Consider the following 9,738-nt stretch of genomic DNA (forward strand, 5'->3'; position numbering starts at 1 on the left):
GTCAGCCCATAGCCCGACGTGGGGCCTGAACTCCTGGGCCATGAGCTCATGATCTGAGCAGAAGTCAGACGCTTAACCAACTGAGTCACCCAGGCGCCCCTGCTGGACTTTGATGATCAAAGTCCCTAAGGCCTTCTAGCCTCCACTTGCCTACCCTCCCCTTTCACCTCCCCATCTTCTCACCAAACCTGTTACACCTGCTCTTTTCTCTGCCTCTAGAAATAGCAGAGAACCTGTAACCATCCCACGGTTACTTAAGCTAATGACCTGGGAGTCGTTCGAGCCCCTTCTTCGGGAGGGATGTAAAATTTGTCCCCTTTTGTTCCCTGCTCTCCCACCGTCCCTGGTACAAATGCCTCATTTCTGATCTTTACCATAGGTCAACAGTGGTAACAGTCTCCAACCTAACTCCCCACCTGTTTTCACACCACCCTGATCTATTCCTCCCCATAATCAATTCCTCACTGTCTAACTCCTCTGAAACCTTTCCACAACTCCCCATAACCTTTCCACCAAGCATGATGGTTTCTTGGTCACTGTGCTCCAGCCCCAACAGCTTCCTTTCCGCACCTCAAAACGTTACATATGCTGTTTCCTCTGCTTGGAAGGCTCTTCCCGCAGCACTTCCCATGGCTGACTCTCATTGTTTAGGACTCAGCTCAAATATCATCCTAGAAGCCATCCCTGATTCTCTCAACTTAGTTTCCCCCACCTAAGGGTGCTTGGGTGGCTCATTCAAACTTCCAACTTCGGCTCAGGTCATGATCTCACGGTCCTTGAGTTTGGGCCCCGTGTCGGGCTCTGTGCCAACAGCTCAGCCTGGAGCCTGTTTCAGATTCTGTCTCCATCTCTTTTCCCCTCCCCCGCTCACACTCTGTGTCTTTCTCAAAAATATTAAAAAGGTAAAAAAAAAAAATTGCCCCTACCTAAACGGTCACCCCATGCTACTCCATAATGACATATCAGGTTCCCTTATTCAAATCAGTAACTTTCATGCTTGTTCATTGTGTGTCTCTCCCCCTAAAATGTAAGTAGCTTGAGGTTGGAGACTCTATCTGCAACCCCAAGCCCTATACAGTGACCTCCTACAGCCCCCAAACCCTGCACAGGGATCTTGTACAGCCCTAAGCCCTACACACTTGCCTGGTACACAGTTGGCACCCGGCCTGTGTTGGTTATTGAAAGACAAACGATGAGTAACTCTGAATGAGTGATGGACAGATGAATGGATGGATGGATGGACAGACATATACAAAAAGCAAGCATCTATTCTAACTCCTGCAACTATGAAGAAATCGTTCCAAAATGTGTTCCAGTGCATTCTTTCCAAAAGCAACGCTTGTTTCAAATTAGATATTTGGAAAGAAGAAATCTCAGAGTGTATAAGGAGATAGGAATGTTCCCTGATCAGTGGTGTCAATGATAATTAGGTGGAGGTAACTAAGGTAGCCGCTAACTCTTATTTGGATGTAATTTCAGGTACTCTGTGCTCCCTCAAACCTACAAAGGGCTGAGAGACTTAAAATTGGTTAGTGGGATTTGCTCAAGCAGACTTGCTATGTAACAATTTATCATCATGACAGGTGCTGAGGAGTTCAAGGCAACGTGCTGATGCCTGCTTTCCTAAGTCAGAGCTGAGGAGAAAACACATTTTGTTAGGGAAATTAGAATCCTCCAAATAGCTTCTTCAGTGTATTAATATCTCTGCTGGACTCAAGATTGGATATTTCTGTTTACAACTTTGTTATCTTTATTTGTATCCGTCCAATTTCAAACATGCCACTAGGAGACATATTGCCAGCTGTTTTACATTTTAAAAGTGCAATTGTATCAACACAATATTTTTTTAAACCCACAGGCACCTTATGGTGAGAATGCGACCCAAAATAGAATAAAACAAAAGCACCAGAAAATGCATAGATCTTGTGAGTATTCTGGGTATCCAAGTCTTCCAGGTTAAATCACACTCCCTCCAACACAGAAGCACCAGTGGAGATTTATATCCCATTCTATTTGACTTCCTCACGGCAGATTAGTCTCAGACTCTGACAGCAGCATACAAAACGCTTCCACTGGGTTTGAAAAGTATGTGCTGGAGACCTAAACCGAGAAAAATAAAGATCTGAGTGAAGGCTGTACACTCCAGTTCCCTGGGGGAAGGCAGGAGTACGTAAGAGTGGACCGAACACAGCAGCGAGGAAAGGACTAATCACCGGGTCGGGGGGGGCGGGGGGGGGACAGCCAAGAACTCCACCAGGACAATAGGGAAGGCTCACAACACTCCCAATTATCGAGCTAAGCAATGCTATGACCTCTTCGACTTTCAAAAGCACAGAAAGTGGCTCATTAGAACTCAGCAGGCGCACGGCTCTGAAAGGTGCACGGTATAGACAGGGAGGGAAACATCAACCTGTCTGTCGTGTGTCCACGGGATCCCTGGTTTTACAGCTAGGGATTTATGTCTCCATGTATTCTGTGCCTGGTCCCCTAAAAGACTTAAAACAATCCTGCTTCTATATGAAAACCATGCATAAGATTTTCTTGAGGGGGGGAAAAAATACAGGTTTTACAACTCATTCAGATTAAGATGGTTATAACTGGGGGAAGAAAGCCCTGATCAGATGGGGCACAGGAATAAGAAAGAGGTTTTTTACTATAGGCCTTTTATATGTTTGGTTTAAAGCCTGGGAATATATGATCTATTCAAAAATAAATTAAAAGTACATAGTTAACTGCTCTCTGGCGACTTTGAAAGCAAGCCTTTTCCCCACATAAGCTACCATTTGGGGAAAATGCAAGCGAGCACTTCCTTGCCAGGGTGAACAATTCCTTCAGTCTGTCAGCCAGACCTCTTTAAGCAGATTTTGTGGCGCTGAGCTGTCTCGCCTGATTTCTTCACCCTGTGGGTATTAAAATCCTAAATTAAGAAGCCATGGATTAACCAAAGACTTCCAGACCCTCTTAGTGAGTAGTGGATTACTAACAATAACAAAGCCTAAAATCTTGTTTAATTTTCCATGTTAATTGACAGGATAATAGGGGTCGATTCCACACGTACGCGTGTGTCAGCTCCGTCACTGCAATTATAGGGCATGTTTTATGTATGAGAGGCCCCAGATTGTTCTAGTGATCATCAGAACCAGTCCCTCCCTCTCAAATGAGCAGCCGAAAAGTCTGCATAATGAGAGTCGCCAGTGGAAAATGGAAGGTTCTCGCTTTTTTCCCCATTACACTGTAAGAGGCTGTAAGCCCAGACCAATCAAATGTCCAGCGTTCTTATTCAGAAATTTAATGCCTGCTACATTGGACAGGCTGTAAAATGCTTTCGGCCATCTGCTGGCAACTTCGCTGGGTGGGCCCATGACAAAGCTACAGTCATTCCAAGTGTTTTTGCGGATGCCCAACTGAAGAGAGAAAAAAGGTCTGGCAAGAGACCCTCTGCATTGTCAGTAGCTTTGGGCCCTGTGCCTGCTGGCTTCTGGAAAACAAATCCGAAAGAATTGTTTCATTAAAAAACAGATAAACAAGTAAAGATGTCGCGTGAAACACATAACATGGAAGGATCAAATTCTGCCTGAATCTCTACCCGACTGTGGGAGTGTGCTGGCTGTCAGCACAGGGTTTTAATAGCAAGGGCCCATTATAAAGGCAAGACATCTCAGTGCACACTATTATGAGATCACAACAGCGTGGGCAGGCAGAAAGAGGGCGGCAGAATGTAGATATAAAATTTATTAGAGAAAGAGAGAAATAACAAACAAACAAATAAATGCCTGGCTACACGGTCTGAGGGCAATGAGTAGGAACAGGGATGCAGTGAAGTTCCACAAATGGGGTAGTGGCAAAGAAGTATGGGGACGTCCTATAAACTGTATGCCATCAGATCAGAAAATAGACTCTTGAGCAAAGCACTGAGCTCTCTGGGCATGTTCACGAACATACAGCAAGTATTTAAACAAGCTAAAGTTTTCAACATTGCAGAGGAACTTTGCTTCCGGGAAGATGGAAATGTACCTATTTTCCCTAATCCTCCTGCTGAGTACAACTAAAAAGCCTGGACATGATACATAAGACAAACACAAGTGTAAATGCTCGAGAAAAGAAAACAGATCTTCAAGGGGCCTCGGAACTCGGGCAACAGGGCAGTGGGTTCCCTAGGGTTTCCTTTTGTCTCATGTATTCCAGACTGGGTGAGGGGGAAAGCGATCACCCACCCAAAACACCAAAGGGCACAAAGGGAAAAACCCCTAACAAAAGCCTGCTCTCTCTAGTCGAAGGGACAGGAAAGAGACAGCCTAGCAAAACAGAAAACTTGTAGACAATAGCCGCTCTGCTTCAGCTAAAAACACCATTACACATGACTGTGCCACACCCACACCCACACCCACACCCACACCGGCAAAGGTCAAGTGATGGGTCCAGACTTCCACCCTCTTCAGGCTGTAGTAAGTAGCCCCAAACACTCCATCAAGGTGGTGGCCGAGAAGATTGGGAAGGCGGCCAGGACCTGCATCCTCCAGGGCTGATAATGAGTCCTCTTGTCTGCCATGGTGTCAGCTGAGACCACGTGGGGAACTGGATGTCTACCCCCACCTGGTAGTAATAAAACGTCCCTTCCCCCCACCGCTAAGCAAATTTGTTGCCTGCTGATCTATCCGAAAAATATGGCTAAAAGTTCTCTAAACATAATGTATTCTATATTTTCTCTATCTTGTTTATCGTGTGTCTCCCTTCTAGAATGTATGCTGTAGGAGGGCAGGGCTCTTTGTCAGTTTTGTTTTACGATTGTATCCTCATTGATTTTAATAGCCTCAGACTCATAGTGAGCGCTCAATAAATACGTGTTTAGGAGATGAATTGCAAGCTTATTTCTCTATGTGTAAAGTTGAGTTAGTGATACTTCTATTCCCTATTAATAGGATTAAAGGAGAAAACACAATGTTCCTAAGGTATATAAAGAATTCCTACAATTAAACAACAATTTATTTTTAATGAGCAGAGGACTGCAATAGACATTTCTCCAAAGAAGATAAACAGATGATCAGTAGACACGTGAAAATATGCTCACTATCATTAATCATTAGGGAAATGCAAATCAAAATCACAATGCAATTCTATCTCATTAAAGTGGCTGCTACCACAAAAAGAAAGAAACAAAAAATTAGCATTGGCAAGGCTGTGGAGAAATAGAAACGCTTGTGCACTCTGGGTGGGAAGGTAAAATGGTACAGCTGCTATGGAAAAGAGTGTGGCAGGTCCTCAAAAAATTAAAAGAATTAGCATAAGCTCCAAAATTCAATTTCTGGGTATTTACCCAAGTGAATTGAAAGCAAGGACTCAAACAGATATTTGCACACCCATATTCACAGCAGCATTGTTCACAAGAGCCAAAAAGTACAAGCAACCCAAGTGTCCACCAGTGGATGAAGGAACAAAGCATGGCATATAGATACACTGGGGAGGGGGGAAATGGACAATTTTGTGTTAATGGACACAGAGCTTCAGTGTGCAAGATGAAAAGAGTTCTGGTGATGGGTGGTGGTGATGCTTGTGCGAGAAAAGAATGTGAATATACCTCCCATCACTCAACTGTACACTTAAAAATGTTTAAGGGGTACATTTTACGTTATGTGTATTTTGCCATATTTTTAGAAAAGTATACAAAAACACAACAACATAGTAGAGACTCAATGGGTGGAGATCATAGAGGTGGAGTATAAAATTTCTATCAAAACAACCTTGTGTTCTTGCCTATAATTATAGGCTTAGCTATGTATGTAGGTCTCATTGTCCTTTACACCAGCTCCCCACTTTAGCAAGATCAGGAAAAAGGGGAATGCCAGGGAAAGGCCAGTGCCAGTGGCTGCCATAACACTACCATCCAAAAGTTAGATCACTATTGCCTGGCTACATACATAAGATCGTGTCTCAGCAGGAAAGAAAGGAAGTGTCTGGTTTCCTTATACTGCAGGAAAAGAGCAGAGCTGGCTATAAAATAACAGAATTAGATTAGGCCTTGAGAAAAAAAATCGATACAAGTTATCCCAATACCCAGAGCCCATCGTTCCAGTTTATTCAGCTGAATTTGTGGCAACAAAATTGAAGAACTCAGTCAACTAAATTATTCCTATCCAGTTCCCATTGGAAAGGAAAGGATCATCTTTACTAATGGAATTAAAGACCTTATTGAGTTGGAGAAGGAACTTCCTAAGGCGTATTCTTGCCTCGTGTAAGGAGTAACAGTGCTCAAAGACCAGATCAGGGCCCTGGTGGGTTGATGAGTCGGGCAATTGCCTTCCCTTGGCTGTGGAAACACAGGAGTGCATGGTACCGGAAGACAAGCAGTGTCTTCCCTGGTGGTGGTCTCAAACTGAGGTGATCCAAGCTTCCTCAACTTCGTTCTTCAAGTGAATTCATTTGGCCAAAGTTTTGATAAACTTCATGAAGTAAAAAGTTTTTATGCAGGTATACACCTATGTGACCACCTTCCGAATCAAGAGATCAAGCATTTTCATTATCCACAAAACACCCCCCGTGCTGCCTCACAGTCACTGTCCCTTTGTAAGGGTAGCCACTATTTTCACTTCTATTGCCTGAAATTAGTTTTTCTTGTTCTTGAACTTCATATAAATGGAATCATACCGCATATATGCTCTCTTGTGTGTCTGGCTTCTTTATTCAACATGTGGGTTTTGAAGTTTATACATGTTCTGATGTATTTGAATTTTTTGTTATTGATGAGTAGTTCAAAGAGGATAACCAAACAGCCGGTAAGCATGAAAAGGTTCTCAAAATCATCACTCATCAAGGAAATGCAAATTACAACCACACGTGACACCAGAATGAATGAAACTTAAGAAAGACTGGCCATGCCTCGTGTTGGTGAGGATATCACAAAACTGGAATTCACATATTACTGGTGGAAGTGGAAAATGCAGTGATCCTTTTTGGAAAAGTATCTAGCAGTTTCTAAGAAAATGAAACGTAATTTATTCTATGACCCAACAACTCTATTCCTAGATCTATACCCAAGAGATAGGAGTGCACGTGTACACAAAAATACTTATAGAAAAATTTTCATAGCAGCTTTTTTCATAATGACCCCAAAATGGAAACATCGCAAATATCCAGATACCTAAGCTGTCCTATATTCAAATGAATCATTTTTGAGGTCCTGTGGGCGAAACACGCCCTTCTTCCTTGTCCTCTCTTCCCTTACTGGGCATGACACCCTCTTCTTAGGGATTCCATTTCCTCCTCGGGTCTCCCTGAAAGCCGGGAGGGGGGCACTGGACACTCTGTACCTCCCAGGACCACGTATATGCTCAACTTTCCTTGGTGTATGTCCCATCCTAGATTCTGGGCCATACGGTAGTCCACAAATGTCCAATATCATAAACATTTCCTGAGTAGGATGCTAGACTCAGAGAGGAAGATACAAAGATTAAGATGTAGTCCCTGCTAAGCAGATGCTGGTTGAAGGTGTGATTCCTGGAGTCCGAAAGACCTGTTCTTGACTCCCAAACCCTATTGTGTGCTCTTGGGCAAGCCCTGATCTCATCTGTGTGAGGCATCCACACAATGCAAACGATAATAATCGTGCCACCAAAAGAGCTTTCTAAGAACTCCATGTGGAGGGCATAGGACAATGAGCCGCACTTAAGAAGTTTTAATTCAATGCTATTGATGGTGATGATGACCAAAATCTAATGAGGAGAAAAGATACACCATAACTAATTACAAACACAAAAGGTCAGAGGTGTTAGAGGTAAAATGCGCTTTGGAGAATTAGAAGAGGCTAATTTGTGCTAGAAAAATTCTAGTACGGTTTCTCATAGGATTTAGAGAGCGCTAGATGTCAGCTTAGGAAACAAGGACTACAGCTCTAATTTTAATGATCAAATAGTGCAGTGAGAGGCAACATGATATAATAAAAAAAGCATTAGGCTTGAGCCCATACAGCCTTAGGCTTGAATCTAGGCTCACTCATTTATTAGCGGTAGGATTTTGAACAAGTCCTTTAACACCTCCAAGCTTGTGTTTCATCATTTGTAAATGATGACAACTCCTATTTCTAGTGGTTGTTGAGCAGAAAAAGAAATCTTTATCAAATGCCTGGCACAACACCAGTTACTCAAAGCATACACGTTAACAAACACATGAACTGAGTGAGCAACTCAGGGTGCTCCCACCCAGTTCCTCTTGGGGGAACGTTGGTGGTTCTTTCCCAAAAGAAAACATCACGACCAACCTGGTGGCATTTGCCTACAGCCGTGAGGTCATAAGAGACATAGAAAAATCTAGCAGTCCTTTCAGGCAGGAAAATGCACACCTATGTAAAAATTTTACATAATTCAAGAGACTGTCAGGCTCCCCAAAATGTGATTCACGGAGTTGCCGAGACTCCAGAGGCCCCAAATAACCTAGCACCAGAAAAAAAGGGTAAGCCAAACTGTCAAAGACCAGTCTCTTAGAACCTCACTCCATCATCTGCTCTTTAAGATTGGCAGGATAAAAAGCAGGGCAGCGGACCAAGGTGGGAGAGCAAAACCCTCTTCTGTGACTACACTTCTTGCTCCCTTGAATAGTTTCACCAAACCCCAGCACCGTTACCGCTGTGCTGACCGTCCGCTGCCTGCGCCCCCTGAGCCCACGTGCAAGAGCCCCCGTGTCGTTCCCTTCGGGAAACGTCTTGTGCGCGGGTCAGTAAATGCACGTGGCATCATTTGTGAAACCCTGCTGACCTGCCACACCTTTCCTTCCCCCCAAACTGGTACCTACCTCGGTACGTTCCTGTGACACCCTCCTATTGCTAAAGGGCCAGGTGGATTGAGGGACTTTTTGAATTTTTTTTTTTTTCCGGACAGTTTGGCCCTGTGTGTAAATAGTATGTTTCATGATGTTACGAGATTATGGTTTCAGAAAAATAATACATTCTCACCTGAACTGTCAGCAGATGCTGCCATGTCTTTCTGAGACCTGCCTTGTTGCTCCTCTTTCCTGTCCCCTCCCCTCCCCTCCTCCTCTTCTTTTTCTTGCTCATCTGCATCATCACGCTGCTTCTTGCCCATTTGTTTGTCCCTCTCTCCTATTCCATCTGGGCCCTCCTCTATGCCCCTGGAGACTAATTCCTGCAGACAGCCTCCCAGGCTCCCCGGCTTCCCGGGCTGGAGATCAGAGTGTAGGCTAATTCTTCCACACCCCTCCCTATTTTGCCTGATTTCTAGCCGTGGCTGCTTTCCCTCAACCACAGCGCTGTGAAGTGACCCTTGCTCTAGGAATCCCGCTGTCACTGGGCTCCACCATGCAATTCCTCTCCTTGCCCCTTCAGGACTAAGGGTGCCAACGGTCTCTTATTGTTGCCAGGCTCTCGGTGCGTCACCACCCATGCTTAGTTTCCTAACTCCACCCACTGGGTAATTCTTCCATGGGTGTCTCTTAGACCATCTGAGTTAGATTCCGTGTCCTGCCAGAACTCTGATGACACAGACCTCTCGAACGTCATCTCTGTGACCACGACTGGTCGGTTGCTCCTCACGTATCAGGCACCGTGTTGACTGCTTCGCCAACATTCATTCATTCCGCCTTCACGACAACCCCGTGAGGAAAGTATTCTTTTATAGCTGGCAAAGTGGACTTGGCAGTTTGAAAGATCTTGTTCATTCCAGACACCACTAGTAAGTGACAGAGTCAGAATTCCAACTCAGACCTTTTTACCGCGTAGCCTCTCTTCGACCA

The sequence above is a fragment of the Panthera pardus genome, unplaced genomic scaffold (genome assembly GCF_024362965.1).
Source record: "Panthera pardus isolate Hobbes unplaced genomic scaffold, ASM2436296v1 HiC_scaffold_8, whole genome shotgun sequence".
In the NCBI taxonomy this organism is placed as follows: Eukaryota; Metazoa; Chordata; class Mammalia; order Carnivora; family Felidae; genus Panthera; species Panthera pardus.